The sequence below is a fragment of the Macaca thibetana genome, chromosome 9 (genome assembly GCF_024542745.1).
Source record: "Macaca thibetana thibetana isolate TM-01 chromosome 9, ASM2454274v1, whole genome shotgun sequence".
Classification (NCBI taxonomy): domain Eukaryota; kingdom Metazoa; phylum Chordata; class Mammalia; order Primates; family Cercopithecidae; genus Macaca; species Macaca thibetana.
Window position 1 is genome coordinate 67,276,455 of NC_065586.1, and position 18,999 is coordinate 67,295,453.

The 18,999-nt window shown below is 35.0% G+C and overlaps 1 protein-coding gene across 7 annotated transcripts in view; it reads left to right on the plus strand.

Moving 5' to 3' along the window:
* The window catches only part of CTNNA3 (catenin alpha 3), a 1,858,220-nt gene that overhangs the window by 1,413,723 nt on the left and 425,498 nt on the right, over positions 1 to 18,999 (plus strand). The gene's annotated exons all lie outside the window — the stretch shown is intronic.

Sequence of the window (18,999 nt, forward strand, 5' to 3'; positions counted from 1 at the left end):
CCATACCAAATTCTCCATGCTACTAAACATGATAGTGCACATTTTTATTTTTATTCATTTATTTTTGTAAATATCTACAATGTGATCATGTTTTTAAGCATCTACTTGCAGCATATCGTAAATCTAATTCAGGAGTTGAGTTTTGCAACATTTGACTGCAGTAAAATTATGAATCTCATTAAGCAATCATATTGTTAAATGTTCCTGAATAAATATAAAATGATATTATTCAGTTTCTAACACTGACTCACAGTTTCTTTTCAATATCTTATTATTTAACAATAAGTGCTCAGGAATCAGATTGTCTACATTCAAATTCCAACTTTATTCTGATACCGTAGACAAGTTATTTAACTTCTCTCAGCCCCAGTCTTCTCATCTCAAAAATTAGAGGAAATACTTACAGTAGCCTCATGGGTTGTTGTAATAACCTTGTACACATTGAATGAAATAGCAGAGCACTTGGCACATAGTAAATTCTCCATACACAATAGCTGACACTGGAGTGGTCATGATTATTGTATCCTCAGAAAGATTAATTTTTAGATGTGTGCCCTGAAACAGAATGAGTTGTAGAAGCATGATTCACTGAATTCTGCCATAAATGGGAAATAAGATTGTTGGGTCTGTGCACAAAATTATAGACTTTTGTTTTGTTTTATTTTCAAAGAAAATAATGATCTTTCCAAAGAATCTGGTATAGTATATTGATTTATGTTCACTAGGAAATCACTAAAGAATGGCTGTTTACTATCAAGTTATCAGAAGATTGTTATTTAAAGACTATTTGGTGTTTAACAAAGCTCTTGGATCTTTCCCATAGGATCTGGAGGAGTCCTTCTGTGGATAGACAAGGCTTTGTTTGCCTTTACAGTACACTAAGTAAAACCCCAAAAGGGGATGTGTAAATAGTGTAAAATTCAGGATACTCAAAGACCAAACTCATCCCTCCAACTTGTGTTTAATATGTAAATAAACCATTCAGCTACTGGAATCTCTTGAGATGACATGGATTCTGTCATGTGTTACCCTGAAATAAGAGGAAAATAAGCATTTTTCCAATTGACCCCTCAGCAGTTTCTTCAGGGATGTTTTCTCAGGAGCCCCTTTCCAATTTCCCATCATTTTTCAATAAGATGTGGGCATTTCTTCCCCTATTTTTTTTTATGGAGTTACGTTTTGATTTATTTTGTGTTTATTGACTATGGAGTTAGGAAATGTATCTCTTGTCCTTACTCAGATCAATTCATTCAACATTCTGTTTTTGATTGGGAAGAGAACATATTTCTAAGCTTTGCTTCTTGTTTGTGGACAAATGCTAAGAAGTATAATCAAAATTTCTCATTCTCAGAGTAAATTGAATGCTTCTATCATTTGCCTAGGCAGTGACAGCAAAAAGCAAGCTCCCTTTCCTTTCTCTGTCCTGAATTCTTCCTCTAAGATTCTTGCCTCCTGGTATAGTCTTACATTTCTTTCAGTGGAGTAGCCCAGAATGTTCACAGAAGAACCAATTAAGACATTTTGAAGTATTTAACAAAAGAGGATATTGCAGTTACTTGGGCAGCAGATTCTCAACAAAATGCTCAATTTATGCCTGCTATCTAGAACAATATATATTAAAATCACAGAATAATCCTTTACACTGAATGATATAACTTCATATCACCAATGTCTTACATTGCTTTAATAGAGGAAATGTGATTCCTGTGCAGTTGAAGGGTATTAGCAATTGTCCACTCATTTGTTTTTCTTTGACTCTCTAAACTGCCTCTAAAGAAAACTGCAGGATCAAAGCCATTGGTGATGGGGTGACTGAAAAGCTGGGTATGTGATATTCTGAAGAGTAAATGAAGAGTATATTTGCTTTCATTAGTTTTGATTAAGCCATTTAATTGTAAAGTTGCGTTTTGAAAAATGTACTTATGAACATAAAAACACTTTATTTCAACATTCTTGTACGAAAAAACTCCTCAAACTTCTTTCTGCACATGTCATACTCTCTGGAGTTTGAATCCCTTTGGGTATTTTTCTCATGGAAATGATTGCTTTTAAAGACCACCCTGATAATTCAATTTTCTTAAGATTGCAACTGTTGCAAAACAGAAAAGTTAGCACAGTTGTGAAATTTGTGAATGGCTTTGGAAAGAATAACCTGGCTTTTCTTTTCCTTCATGAGCCACTCTCTGATAGCTCTTTTTTTTTCCCCCAGGTATTTTTGTTAATCATTGTTGCCTGTTAATATTACAACAAAGTTGTTAGTTTAAAACAATACTCATATGTGGGTTTTAGTGGGTCAGAAATCCAGGCATGGCTTATTGTGTCCTCTGATTGGAGTCTTAGAAAGCAATCAAGGTGTCAGGCAGGGCTGTGGATTCATCTGAGGCTTTTTCAAGCTCATTCAGTTTGTTGGCAGAATTCAGTTCCCTGTGGTTGTAGGAGTGAGGGCTTCAGTTTCTTCTTTGTATCTGCCAAAAGCCACTGTCAGCTCCTAGAGACTGCCCACAGTTTTTACTGTATGATTTTCCCAAAAATGTTGTTTGTCTTCTCAATGTCAGCAAGGAAGAGAGAGACTCCATCAGGACAAGAAATATAATCTTATGTAACTAATTGTGAAGTAACGAACATGTAATCAAATATATCCCATCAACTTTTCCATTTTCTGTTTGTTAGAAACAAGTCACAAACTCAGGAAAGCAGGGGCCATAGTGGCCACCTTAAAGGACTGTCTGACATCTGACACATCAGAGAAACATTTAGAATAGTTACAATAAAATGCGTGCCTGAATCTTATGCCTAAACCTTAAATCCCCTGTTACCAGTAGAAGCACCAGGAAATTTTGTTATTTGAGCAGCCAATACAGCGTCTCATCATAAAAGTAGTTATATGATTGTAAACTTATTAAATACTCTATTCAAGTCAGATTCTGGTAGATTATATCGCATCATCAACAAGTGGACACTTGTTGAGTAAATGCTACAGACTATAATGGTGTAGGAGGCAAGACTGATTGTAAACTAGCTTATTTTCCTTATGAAAATGTATGTCTCTTTTTATATATGAATTTAAAAGTAAACTTGATTCTTTCTCAGCTTGAAACCACAATTTACTATTAAGTTGACCCAAGTGAAATGACTGATATTCAACTTTTTTGACCTACAAGATAATTTCATATGATTCAACCTGATAGTTTCCCTGTATTGTTTTATACATTCCAGGAAGAATGCTAAATTGTATATACATTATCACATTCAGTCTCACAACCATACTATGCAGTACAATGGAAAAATATGCATTGTACAGATGAGGAAATCGAGTCTCAGTGGGATTATGTGACTTGATTATATTTAAGCTAATAATCAGCTAATTATATTATAGGGTTGATAGCAAAATGCAAATCTGCTGCTCAAAGCCTGTTCTTTTAGCCACTATTCTGAGATTGATAACATCGGTTTTATCTAAGAGGAAGTTATTGTGTTTCATTTTTGCAAGACTGAAGAAAGAGTAGACAGGAAGAGAAGAGGCTTAAGAGTCAGGATTCCTTTCTGAATCTGATGCCAGCTTGATTGTCTTTCATGATTTGGTATTCTTAGCATTCTTAAGATTGTTTTTTGTCTTTGTCATTCTGTAGTCTCACTAAGATGTGTCTAAGTGTGGATTCATTTTTATTTGTACTGTTTTGGAGGCATATATTATTGCCTCCTGTCTGTGAACTCAAGTCTCTAACAAGTTTCAGAAAGTTCCTAGCTATTTTCTATTCAAATATGGCATTTATTCTATTCTCTCGATTCTCTCGTCCTGAGCATCTGAAAGTATACACGCTGGGTAGTCTCATTCTATCCACCGTATTCTTTTCAGGTTTATGTATTTCCAGGCCTTTGTTTCACTGTACTGTAATCCAGATAATTTCTGTATATAACTTTTCCAATTCACTAATCTTCTCTTCAGTTGTATATGATATGATGATTCATTCATTTGTTAACATTTTTTTACACATATATATTTCTTCAATTTTAGATGTTTGGTAGATTCTTGCTGTTTGCTTTTTTTTTTTTCTTTTGAGATAGGGTCTCACTCTGTCACCCAGGCAAGAGCATAGTGGCAGGATCACAGCTCACTGTGGCCTCTACCTTCTGGGCTCGAGCAATCCTCCTACCTAAGCCTCCTGAGTAGTTGGAACCACAGATGTGGCCACCATACCTGACTTATTTTTAAAATTTGTTGTAGAGATGGACTCTCACAAAAAATGTTGCCCCAGCTGGTCTTGAACTCCTGGCCTCAAGCAGTCCTCCTGCTTTGGCCTCCCAAAGTGCTTGGATTACAGGTGTTAGCCATGGCATCCAGCCTGTTTGACTTTTAATAAGACATAAAACTTCCTTTAACTTCAATCTTTTCATAAATAAAATGGAAATGTGGAAATTGTTACTACCTCAGAAAATCACTGGAGAATTAAATCATTTAATATATTGAAACTCTTATTAACTGGCCCATAGGAAATGACATATATATTTTTTCTACTATTTATTGAATTTGCCTGAGGATTATTTTTGTTTTCTGATTTTATGATTCCATAACTCTATCTATATCTATAGACAAAGAGAAATACTGTATTATATCACTCTAGTACATGAATTTTTCAGGATCTAAATCTGATATTTGTTGTTGGATGCTTTTTGTGGGGCATTATTTTTTTTCTAGAGAAGATTTATATTCACATCTGCAGATCTCAGACCACTTTGGCCCCATTCCAGGGTCCCAAGTATAATCAAGATTCTTAGTCTCTTTCACCTCAGTTTTTCTACTCCTTAAGTCTAGATGCCCAGTGTCTTTCACACTTGGTTACAACTCTTTCCCCAACCTAACACCTTCAATGAGTTTCTTTACTTACTGAGAGCCCAGACATGTGATAAAAATAACGTTTTATGTAAGTTATTAGGTAATTAAGTAAGTTATTAGGATCAAGTGATTAGAATTGTCTATCCCACCATACAGCTGCAAGCAAAAGTCTCTAATCCAGTCATTACTGATCATACACAATTATGTTGGGAGAGCAGTTACCAAACAAGTGTTTCTAATTTAAATATACTTACTATTCGGCCAGATGTGGTGGCTCACACCTGTAATCCCAGCATTTTGGGAGGCCAAGGCAGGCCGATCACGAGGTCAAAAGATTGAGACCATCAAGGTCAACATGGTGAAAGCCCGTCTCTACTAAAAATAAAAAAATTAGCTGGGCATGGTGGCGCATGCCTGTAGTCCCAGCTACTCAAGAGGCTGAGGCAGGAGAATTGCTTGAACCCTGGAGGCAGAGGTTGCAGTGAGCTGAGATCACACCACTGCGCTCCAGCCTGGTGACAGAGCGAGACTCCATCTCAAAATATATATAAATATATATGTATACTACCTATTCAATTTAATTTGCTATATTGAAAATTTAATTGAGGATGTATTCTACATTCTTTCTAACATGAGGACAGAAGGCGATGGTTTCTAACTAAGTATTCTTTTTTTTTTTTTTTTTTTTTTTTGAGATGGAGTCTCTCTCTGTCACCCAGGCTGGAGTGCAGTGGTACGATCTTGGCTCACTGCAACCTCTGCCTCCCAGGTTCAAGCAATTCTCCTGTCTCAGCCTCCCCAGTAGCTGGGACTACAGGCACATACCACCATACCCAGCTAATTTTTGTATTTTTAGTAGAGACGGGCTTTCACCATACTGGTCAGGCTGATCTCAAACTCCTGACCTCAGGTGATCCACCCGCCTAGGCCTCCCAAAGTGCTGGGATTACAGGTGTGAGCCACCACGCCATTATTTCAGATGTGGGATATTTTAAGATGATTCAGAAACTTTCTGCTGCTTTCAAAAATTTATGCATAGCTTGTCATTATAAAGAGGGACTTTTCAAAAATTATTTTGCTATTTCATGAAGAACTCAACCAAGTAATTCTTACCCAAGTGAAATAACACCTTTATTCTTTAAAATCATACTGAATTCCCAAGTTTCCACCTCCTTTGAGTACAGTTATTCTCAGAAATAAATTGTTTACATTTATTTAGAGAAAAAAATTAAAACCCTTTAGAGTCTTGAAAATTGTTTCAAACTGCCATCTATACTGTAATTCCCTTCAGAATGAAGTGGTAGAATAATGACACAGAGGAGCAGAGTCCATCAGCCATTCACACTGCTTGATTTAATGCTGGTCATCAAAGTCAATATGGAAATGAGCGCTTTAATGTTTGAAACCTTTGTTTCATATTTTTCAGAGGAAACATGGCTTTGGGTTTTTTTTATGATGCTATACATTTTCCAGAAGCCATTTACCAATTCTACTGCAATGAGCCAAATTTGCTATAAACTACATTCTAGCCTTTATTGTGTCTCCTGGCATCTTGCTTTGTTCCCATCACATATTGTTTAGTGACAATATTATCTTAACACATCATTTGTACTTCAGAATGCCAGCAAAATTTCTATGCCTGAAAATATAAAGACTATGCCATATATATTTTTTTAATTTACGAAAAACCTTTACTAAAGAGAAGCCTTGCTCCTCTCTTTCCTTAGTTTCACTCTCCTCTATTTTGAAATTTACCTGTGGCTTAGCTTTTCAATATGTTTTCTTAATTATTAAATTAAATATAGTTAATGAAGGACTAGAACTTTTGTATACCATTTGGTTCCAGAAAGGAAACATTTTTTGCTTTATACTTGTGGGCAAGAAAGCATTCATGTTTGGATTTGTATACACTGGGGATGCTAGAACCAGGAAGGCAGGAATATGATAAGGCCGTGGTTATACCAACTGGCTTTCTAAATCAGATGCCTCTATTGCCAGTACCATTGGTCAGTTCGTCTGAAGGATGTTTCCTTCTACAGAAATCATAAACTTTCACAAAGAGACTGTTTGGGTTTGGGACCATACAGAGAATACTTTAGATCATAAGGGTAGTGGTATCTAATTTAGGTTTATTTAAGTAAACAGTGGCAGGAATTTCAATTTTTTTATTTTTTATATTAGAAACATACAAAAATATACACTACAGGCTGGGCACGGTGGCTTATGCCTGTAATCCCAGCACTTTGGTTGGCCAAGGCCGGCAGATCACCTGAGGTTAGAAGTTCGAGACCAGCCTGGCCAACATGGTGAAACCCTGTCCCTACTAAAAATATAAAAATGAGCTGGGCGTGGTAGCACATGCCTGTAATCCCAGCTACTCAGGAGGCCCAGGCGGGAGAATCACTTGAACCTGGGAGGCGGAAGTTGCAGTGAGCTGAGACTGTGCCACTGCACTCCAGCCTGGGCATCAAGGGCAAGACTCTGTCTCAAAACACACACACACACACACACACACACACACGTAGGACACAATACGATCAATTTTTTTTTTTTTTTTGAGACAGAGTCTCACCCTATTCCCCACGCTGGTCTCACTCCCCAAAGTGCTGGGATTACAGGCATGAGCCACTGTGCCAGGCATACAATTAATTTTATAGAGACTTAGAGGAAGAGTAAAAATTACAGAATTTGAAGATTGAGAGGGCTTGTCTTTTTAAATTGATTTAATTGACAAATAATAATTGCACATACTTATGAGTACATAGTGATGATACATATAATGCATAGTGATGCACAGAGTAATTAGCATATCCATCAACTCAAAGATGTATCATTTCTTTGTGTTGGGAACATTCAATATCCACCTTCTAGCTATTTGAAACTATATATTATTGTTAACTAGAGTCACCCTAGAGTGGTGTAGAGCACTAGAACTTACTCCTCCTATCTAGCTGGAATTTTGTATCCTCTTATAAATCTCTCCCTATCACTCCCTTCCCCTGACCCTTACCAGCCCCAATATCCTCTGTTCTTTTACTTCTATGATATCAACTTTTTTTTTTTTTTAACTTTCACATTTGAGTAAGACAGTGTAGTGTTTAACTTTTTGTTCCTGGCTTATTTCATGCAGCATAATGTCCTAGTCCTCCAGTTCTATCCACGTTGCTGTGAAAGACAGGATATCATTCTTTTTATGGCTAAATAGTATTCCATTGTGTTTACGTGTCACATTTTCTTTATTCATTCACCTGTTGTTAGACACCTAGGTTGATTTCATGTCTTGCCTATTGTGATTAATGCCACAATAAACATGAGAGTGCAAGTGTCTCATTGATATAATGATTTAATTTCTTTTGGATAACTTACCAGTACCAGGATTGCTGGATCGTATTGTGGTTCTATTTGTAGCTTTTTGAGGAACTTCTATACTCTTCTCCATAGTGACTGTACTAGTTTACATTCCCACCAACAGCGTGTGAGTTCCTTTTTCTCCATATTGAGAGGGCTTGTCAATGTGCCAGAGACTTTAAACTCTGCCAATGACTGGTTTTGCATCTTTAGGCCAAGTGCTTAAACTTTCTGAACTTCAGTATTCATATACGTGGAATGGTGACCTCATGTTATATATTGTTGTGAGAATTAAATAAAATAAAACAATAAAAAGATTCTTAGTGCCCTTTGGACTAAGTTAGAGCCTTTTGCACTAAGCACATAGTTTTCAATCAGCAAATATTCCAAATAATTCTTTACATATAGTGATCACTGAACAAATAATATGACAAAATAACATCTTCCAAAAATTATTGAATATTAAGGAATAAATTCAGAATATTGAAGAAGAGAAATCCTGTGATGTAGCTTATATCACAACAGTACCTAAAGTAGTCCATTCCTCTTGGTGAATAAATGAAGGAATTAATGAATTATATGACCGATATTTTTAGCACAAAACTAATTTCTTTCCTTACACAGATATGTTTATAATGAATGTTATATGAGAAGCTCTCCTTTATTGACAATAATAGTAAGCAATTGATATTTCATATGTTCTATGCAATATTGTTTTCTAAAATCTTATTGACTATGTAGAAGATAATAATATTTGCGTACAAAGAATGTTTTCTCTATCCTTCCTCATTTTTACTTTAATTATAAATTTAAACCATCTTGAAATTTCATAAGTTTAAATATGTGTGATTTGGAATGCTATCATTTGTAATTACACACAGTTTTCTAAATGAATAAATGGATGTATTTTTCATGTCCTCAATTATCTATTCATTTACTGCTCTTTATGAAGTTCCTGATATGTGCCTGGCGTTTTGTTGGGCTCTGAGGAAACAGTGATGATGACATGATCCCAGCATTTAAAGCCAGCACATTTTACTGACATAGTCAAGAAACTTGGTTGAACACTAAATGCTAAACACAGTTTAGACTATTAAAGTTCATTGCAAAAAAGAAGTGTAATTTTCTAAGACCTAGATGAGGACTAACACATGCAACTAAGAATCAGAAAAAATTGAATTAGAATTAGAATATTGAAATCTGTATGATCTTGGGTAAGTTATAAACCATCCTTGTATCTCAAACTCATTATCTGTAAAATAATTTGTTTTCAAAAATTATATATATATGTACATATATATTACACACATAATGATGCCTACTTCATGAATGTGGTATAAGTATTAATCTTCCTGCTATGGTTTCTGAAGACTATCTATCCCATTTCCATATATTGTTCCCCCTCTGAGGATAATACCCAGAGAATAATACAAACAGTAGAACGCAGCCCCCTAACCAAGACACAGACTCAACGGCCATCCCCAAATTTCTCTCAAATTAGGTTCATTTAACCATGCATCACTTCAAAAACCAATATGAAAAGGTAAAGGCAAAAGTAATGATGCATTTTAATGTCTGTGTGTTTACATTTGTTTTCTTATATTTTATTCTGTGACTCAAGAAGATAACCCCAAACAATTGTGCATAAAGAAAAATCTAGACGTGCAATTTACTCTGTCCATTATTTCTGCCAACTTTAATAATAACTACTGATGAGCCACACATTTAAGATATACAGCCTAGGAGGCATATGTATATCCAATTAGTCCTATTTCTTCTTAGAACTAAAAATACTCTTTTATTTGTAGTTTTAATAGCTTAATTTTGCTGATGTTATAATTTGAAATGAGCTGAGTCAAAGTAGCCTCTGACACCAAAAGATACCGGGTTTTGCTTTCACTGAGTTTATTTAAGTCCCTTATTATCTCAAGTTACAGCATGGCAAAGAGACTACTTTATTTGCATTTAGTAAACTTTCAGAACGTGTGCAGTTTTGATAGCTTATAATTTACTAGAATGAGGGCATAAAGAAATTTGATGGTTGCTAAGATGTTTATGGTTTCTTGAAAAGAGATTGGTTTTATCATCTTGTTTTATCTTCTTTTAACTCATCCATGAGAATATTTGAGTCTCAGAAAATCATCCCTGACAATCACCATGAAAGGAGGTAAGACTCTTAGGATGATGATACTTCATGGCCCTTAATCTATATCCACTTACCCATTATAAAGACATTTAGAGTCTGTTTCAATGTTAGACAGAGGTATATTTCTTAATCTGATTCCATTTAGCATAATGCTAACTTCTAAAATTCTATTAAAAATACATTATAGAGACAGGAGCATAATTTTTACTATATATTGAGTCTGCAGATCTGAGTTCAAATTATACCTAAAATAAAAATAATGTTACCTTTGGATATTACTTCACCTTTTTTCCCCCACATTTTATTTATCTATTAAACAGGGGTAGGAATATCTCATCTGTATATCTCTCAGGATGGTTATAAAAATTAAATCTAATAATGTATTTTAAATTTCTCATCAAATGATAAATATGAGATACTTAAAACAATATCTCTAATATTATTTCATGTATTGAAATATGAATAACCATAATTACTGCAATTGCTTAACAACTGCTAAATAGGGTTAGTAGTAATGAATCTTGTTAGAATAGAATCATGTAAATAGTATAGGCTATGGTCTTCAGACAGTAATATTTAAAACAAATATGGGAAATTTCTAAACATATATACACTCTACACTATCTGTCTAGTGGAGGGCATAAAACAAACAGCTCTACCATCTCTAAAATTAGAGTTTAGATTTTAAGTTTTTACGTATAACCACCCAAGGGATTAGCTGTGTCTCCTTGACCTCTCTAACTCTCTGATTCTCAATTTTTATCTCTAGAATTGGTATCTGCAATGGAAAAATTCAGTAGTGGAGCTGATAGTTTATATACTGAATGTGACTTTTTGGATGCTATAAGTATTGTTTTGGAGATGTAACGACCTATACTGTAAGTCAAGAAAGCTAGTCAGGTAAGGGAAGTTGAGTTTCTTGAGTATGTGATGACAGGCAAGAGATGACAATTTAGGCAAGCACTAAGTGTCAACCAAGACCCACAAATATAACCCTGTCATTTTTTATTAATATGTAACAGGTGTGTACAATCCTGGGTAATATTAGTGTATGTATTATTAATTATGAAGTCAAATGAGTGTTATGCATGAGGGATGTCTGCAAAGCTCCAGCCACTGGGCTGTATTTCAGAGATGAAATCCATGGGATTCTAGCAAGATAAATCCAGCAAAGTATGGGTATTAGAAGCAGGGAACCACTCAAGAAATCTGACAGTAAAGAATTCAATTATTGAAATGAAGTAGAAAACGGTGACTTAATCTCATTGGTAAACCAGAAGTCTAGTTACTAGAATTAACACAAGGTCAGAGCTAGATTATCAATAAGATTAAATAAACTATGACCCTTCTGAGAACTGATTTTTAAAATTTCCTTTTCACTACAGGAAAGATAGGAATTGGGACATTAGAATGCAGTGAAGTAGCAGGAACTATCTGTAGCGCTATCTGTAGAAATAAAAGGAATTTGGGGGTTAGGAAACCAAGTAGGACATGAGAATCAACCCTGGCTGAGCTTTTAGGTGGCTCAAGCCTGTAATCCCAGCACTTTGGGAGGCCGAGGCGGGCGGATCACAAGGTCAGGAGATCGAGACCACAGTGAAACCCCGTCTCTACTAAAAATACAAAAAATTAGCCGGGCGCGGTGGCGGGCGCCTGTAGTCCCAGCTACTCAGGAGGCTGAGGCAGGAGAATGGCGGGAACCCGGGAGGCGGAGCTTGCAGTGAGCCGAGATCGCGCCACTGCACTCCAGCCTGGGCAACAGCGTGAGACTCCGTCTCAAAAAAAAAAAAAAAAAAAAAAACTTTCCTTTACTGTCTTTATCTGTCTTTTTATTTTAGCTTAAAATTGTTTATTTCTCTTTCCCAATTTCTTCTTTTAATCTTCTCAAGAAATTTCATAATTGGTGAACCTATTACCTCTGCTGATTTATAAAAGATTTCTAAGATTTAACAGACTTTTATGTTTATAACATAGAAATTAAAGTGTGATTTAGATATTTGCAGAAGTGTCATATTTTCTCTCCTTTGCTTTGGAATAAATAAATGATTTAAAAGTTATTGTTCTTTTAATAGCTAGCTATATTTTTTGTTTTACTCTAATCCCTTATTGATTCTCCCATGTGTCGGTTTCTGTCAATTAATAACAGAGATTAATTTTAAATAATCACTTATCATGTGTTGCTCACTGTGTTTAAGAATGCATGTGTTTCATGTGTGTTAGCTACATTTAATTCTCTCAACAAAAATACATAGATTTTTGTTTGTAGAGCTAGATGCTAATATTATCACCTTTAGAGATGAAGATACTGAACACAATCTCATTGGTAACGTCAATTTCATTATTGTATAATAGTTCCCTATGCGAATGTAGTGATTTACTTCACTACTTTTCTTAAAGAATTTAGGTATTTTTTAGTTTTTCCATTGTAAACAATGGCAAGGATTTATTATTTATTTATTTATATTATTTATTTATTTATTTTGAGACAGAGTCTTGCTCTGTCACCCAGGCTGGAGTGCAGTGGCACGATCTTGGCTCACTGCAACCTCTGCCTCTCCAGGTTTAAGCAATTCTCTGCCTCAGCCTCTGGAGTAGCTGGGATTACAGGCACGTGCCACCACACCCGGCTAACTTTTCTGTATTTTTAGTAGAGATGGGGTTTCACCATCTTGGCCAGGCTGGTCTTGAACTCCTGACCTCTTGATCCACCAAAGTGTTGGGATTACAGGCGTGAGCCACCGCACCCCGCCAAGGATTTATTTTTTAAAATTATTTCGTGCATAACATTTTCTTCTGTAGTTAAGATAATTTCTTTAGGATAAATTTTCACAGTATAAATCCTTGGGTCAAAGGAAATAAAAATTAAGGGTCTTGATGTTTTGGACAAAGACCCTTCCAATCTGCTCACTTCCAATTTACCTTCAGAACTGTGAAATCACAGTAAAAACCTGCCTCCCTGATCTTTGTCTCATTCTTCCTTGCTCTTTCCTGTTTAGGTTTTCATTCCCTTGTGTATTCTGTGTTGATCTTATTCTTGCACTGACTACCTAATCTCCATTAAGCTTTCAGTCACTAAGTTTGCATCCTTTTCTTTACTATCAGTTAGTTACTATGTTATCTCTTTAACTACTGTACGTTCCCTCAGTAATTAATAAAAAGAGACCTTTCCAAATGGTCTAAGCTCTTTTTGAGGCTTATTCTATATATCATATTCACCCATTTCAAAAATAAAAGTCAGTGATTTTAGTATATTTACTGAGTTGTGCAACTATCACCATAAGTCAGTTTTTGAGCATTTTCATGACCACAATAAGAACACTTACGTCTATTTGCTATTAATCCTTCCGACCTCCAGGCCCAGGCAATGGATTATCTACTTTTGGTGAGTTTAAATTTGCCTTTCTATGACATCTTATATAAATGGAATTATGCAACATGGGGTCCTTTGTAACTGGCATCTCTCACTTAGCAAAATGTTTTGAGGTCCATCCTTGGTGTAGCATGTACCAAAACTTGATTCTTTTTTATGGCTGAATAATATTCCATTGTGCAGATGTACCACATTTTATGTTATCTATTCTTAAATTGATGAACATTTAGGGTTATTTCTATTTTTAGGCTATTATAAATAATGCTGTTATCAACATTTCTCTACAAGTTTTTACATGAACATATACTTTATTTGTCTTGGGTATAGATACCTAGGCTATGCATAACTTCATTTATCTTCATCTTATATAGATACCTAGGAATGAAATTGCTGGATCCTGTGGTAACTCACATATATATACTGCCATACTGTTTTCCAAAGTGGCTTCACCATTTTATGTGCCCATCAGTGGTGTATAAGTTTTCTTCATTTCTTTACATTTGTCAACATTTATTATTGTCTAGATTATTTATTATGGCCATCTTAGTGGCTATAAAATGACATCTCATTAGGGTTTTAATTTGTATTGCCTTAATTACTTTTGATGTTGATCAGCTTTTCATGTGCTCATGCAACAAGTTTTTAAATCTTTTTTGAGACTGAGTAGGGTAATGATTAAGAATCTGAAGTTTGAATGTAATCAGACCTGGTTCAAAGTCCAGTGCTTCCTCTTACCACCTTGGGAGGAACACCCTGATCATCTTGAGCCATAGATTCCTTTCCCATAAAGAGAGCAGCACAATACCTGACTTATAGCACTGTGGAGGATTAAATGATGTAATGTGTATAAAGTGACCAACTGATTGGACAAATGCAGTAAATAGTAGTTGCTATTTTTCCTAATAATTGTATCTGCATTTATCCTTTTGAGATGCTTAAAAGTAGTAATTCTCGGACTCTTTGGTCTCAGGACTCTTTACACTCTTAAAAATTACTGAAGACTACAAAAAGCGTTTGTTATGTAGATTAATTTTTTTGATATTTGCTGTATTAGCTATTAAAACTGACATTTTTAAAAAAATTGTTTACAAATTTATTTTTCCAATAACTATGATAAACTCATTAGAAGTTAACATAAACAACATTTTTATGAAAAATAAATACATGTTTAGAAACAAAATAATGAGAAGAGTAGCATTTTTTTACATTTTCCAAATCTATTTAATGATTTGGCTCAACAGAAAACATCTGGATTCTCCTATCTGCTTCTGCAGTCAATCTGTTGTACTGCACTTCATGCAGCCTCTGGAAAAAATCCACAGTTAACTCCTGAGAGCATAAGAGTGAAAAAGGCAAATAAGGTCTTAGTATTATTACAAAAATAGTTTGACTTTAGACATCTCCTGATGGGTTCTCAAGGCCTCCCAGAGACCTTGGAACACTCTTTGAGAAGCACTGCTATAAGAGTTATGAGATAACTTTTCAACTCCATTAATTAGGTCCTGTTTATACTCAGCACTATATTCAATGTGAATGATTTTGGACTTGTTTTTTAAAAAAATTATTGGAAAGTAGATGTATGTGAAATTTTTGGAATATTAGAAAAGATCGTCAAATTACAAAAGTAGGGAATTGTAGAATAGACAATGTTACAAAAAAGTATTGTGTGAAGAAAGACTATTGTGGGTCACTGGGAAATTCTTGTGGGATGTTAATGAGGAATGTCTTAAACTATGCAATAATTCCTAGAGGATAGAGAGGGTCTTTAATAGGTTATTAACTCTTTGCAATTCTTTTTCCGTAAGCATATATTCCAAAGTTATTATTAAATGACTAGACAAAGGGTGACAAAATTTGGGGTAATCAAATTAGGTAAGAAGAAAATATGTGCTTACTTCTCTTTCATATTTCACAACCGACCAATGAATTGGCTCTTCTATATTTTATTTTTGAGCTTGGAATCATGTCCCATTTAACCAAGCATGCAGTATTTATTTGATGGTAAAGATTCAATTCCAGAATATCATATGAACATTTCTTAGGAAAAACAGCAGGAGGAATAGCTTGTAATATGGGTCCTTGTAACTCAGTAATTTAATTTACAGTCCAATTACTTGAGCTTCATGACTTACAGGGTATTATATAAAGCAAATAAAGTTTCTTCAAAATTAATTTTTCAGTCTGAAAACACTAAAAACTTTTCAAGTATATTTGATATAACTCTATTTCTGTGAGATAAAGTATTAAATTGTTCTCATCCAAGTATGTGTGATGCACATTCACTCATTCGCCCATTGTTCAACTGTTCATTCATTCTTTCATTTGTAGTTTGACATACGATAGTACTTTTGTAGTAGGTTTTTTTTTTTTTTTTTTTTTTTTTTCCCTGAAACATGTTCAAGCCCTAGGGTTTCAATAGACAGAGCTAAAGACTGGTGCACCAGGCAGTGCCACATATTATACTCCATTATAGACTGTGATGGTTAATTTTGTGTTCATTTGAGTAGGCCACAGGGTACCCAGGTGAAACATTGATTTTGGGTGTGACTGTAAGGGGTGCTTCTGGCTGAGATTTGCATTTGAATCAGCGACTCAGTATAGTAGATTGCAACCCCTGCAATCACCCCTCCCCTAGTGATTGGTATCATCCAATCTGTTGAGGTCCCAGAATAGAGCAAAAGGTGGAGGAAGTAAGAATTCACCCCTCTTTGGCTGGGCATGGTGGCTCACCCCGTAATTCTAGCACTTTGGGAGGCAGAGGTGGGTGGATCACCTGAGGTCAGGAGTTTGATACCAGCCTGGCCGATATGGTGAATCCCTGTCTCTACTAATAATACAAAAATTAGCAGAGTGTGGTGGCGCACACCTGTAATCCCAGCTACTCAAGAGGCTGAGGCAGGAGAATTGCTTGAACCCAGGAGGCAGAGGTTGCAGCGAGCTGAGATCATGCCACTGCACTCCAGCCTGGGCAACAAGAGTGAAACTCTGTCTCAAAAAAAAAAAAAATTATATAGATGTGTGTGTATGTGTATATACATATACATATAAGTACACACACATATATATGTGTGTATATATGAATTTACCCCTTTTTCCTGCTTCACTGCTTTAGCTGGAATATCTCATCACATTTCTCCTGCCCTTGGACTGAAATTTACATTATTGGTTCTCCTTGGTTCTCAGACCTTCAGGTTTGGATTAAATTATACCACCAGATTTACTAGGTCTCCAGCCTGCAGAAGGCATATTGTGGGCTTCTCAGCCTCTGTAATTGCGTGGGTCATTCCTCATTTATATACACATAAAATGGTTCTGTTTCTCTGGAGAACCTGAGTAATACACAGACTTAAGTAAAATGTACCATGACATTTCAGGAAAGAAATCCTGTGATCATCAAGAAAGACTTTTCTATGGACAACAAGTCTGAGCTGCATTGAGTTTAGAAGGAAAAGTGAGACCTTTCCCAGGAAATAAGGAGTTGAATGGACAAGGATTCAGAATGACTTATAATGGTAGAGAAGTACCATAACATCAGAGCTAGGTACCCTTCAACATGCTCAGGTGTCTTGTCTTAGCTGCCACTTGATGCTGCTTAATCCAACAGTTAAATATGATGTATCCCTAGGTTTGAATCTCACATTTGCTACTTACTAGGTTTATAACTTGGGAAAATGATCTAAGCCCTGGCTTGCCATTTATAACATGACAATAATAATGCTCACCTTGAAACTTTCTTATCAGGATTGAATACAATATGCTAAAAGCCATCAGCACAATGTGTAACACTTAATAGGACTACAAATTAAAGATTGTTGTCATTGTTGATTCTTACCCCCTAGACACCTACCTTTTGGCAGAGATCACACTTGAAATACTATCAGCGTGGCGCAATGTCAATATTAAAAGAATGGCTATCTGAGAAGGTGATGTTAGATTCCCATTATTGACATTTTCTCATTGGAAATAATTTTCTTTTCCATATTTCAAATCATCTTTCCTGAATAAGTAACTGGTATTTCTCTCATAAAATGATTGAAGGTAAGAAACAAACAGAGATGACATCTTAGTTATAATGCAAGGTGACATAATAAAATGAGAAAAAAATACATAGTGTTTATAAATTGACACATGAAAATGTAAAATATGGAAAATTATTCTTGATACAGTTTTAAGAAAATTTATTTAAAAGCCAATCACAACTCTGTTTACATTCTCTTTCTAAATATCGATATACACAATGAAAGAAGTTTTAAAAATCACAGGGTCCTAAGAATTGCACTTGGAGATTTTTAAAGGAAGAGAATAAGATTAGAGATAATGTTTTCAAGGGAAAATGGATATGATAATTGATTCTAGAATGCAAAATTTGAACTACAATGGCAGAGAAATATATGCCACATGTATAATGAAATTTCAGGAATTTTTCCCCCTGAAGGACATTTCTAAATTCTTTAGATTCTTAACACCTTAATGTATCTATTTTAGCATGGGTAGTGATAAACAGTTGCAATCTCAGGATCATTTTAAATATCCCAAAAATATTTTTTGACATAGAATGAGAAAAGAAAGTAAATTTTCCTATCAAATTTAGGATTTGCAATAAATGGCTGTTTTCCTACTGTGAAGAACATCAGTTCCTTATGTAACACAATTTATTCACTGTATGTGTAGAAAATTGATAGCAGGAACATTCCTATTTGTCACATTCACAGTTGCCAGCTTTTAAACTTTTAATTTCTTACTGTTACTTTGCAATTAAATTTAGTGTCGTTGCTTTGAAATAAATGCTGGGTCACATTCAGTTAGTTGGATTTTGACATTGTTTTCCAAGAGTCAAGAGGTGGCTGAAGTTCCTGAGGGCCTAAAAATAGTTCTGAAACAGAAGTGTACACCCTAGGGGCTTGATTATCTTTGTGAGTATGCAATTGTATTTTCAACACAATTAGCTGCCTAACTGTTTGACTAAACTTTTCTATGTATTTGCACATGTAAGTAATTATGACAGAATTAAAATCTGAAGAGCTTTCTGCTTACTTTGTTTTCCCTTATGAATAAGACTAAAAATATATATTGAAAAGAATTTTATTTTGTAAACTCATTCATTGAATGGACAAAATATGAAAGGATTTTTAAAAATTTATTTCTTACCCCCCCGCCCAAAAAAGGAAGATAATAGAGACTATGAGTAAACAAAAAGAACTTGCAACAATCTGCTAGCATCCTTTCTGGTCTGATCTCCTGCTACCCCCAATACACACGTGAATTTAATGTACATATATTAATATGAATTTATAAATATAT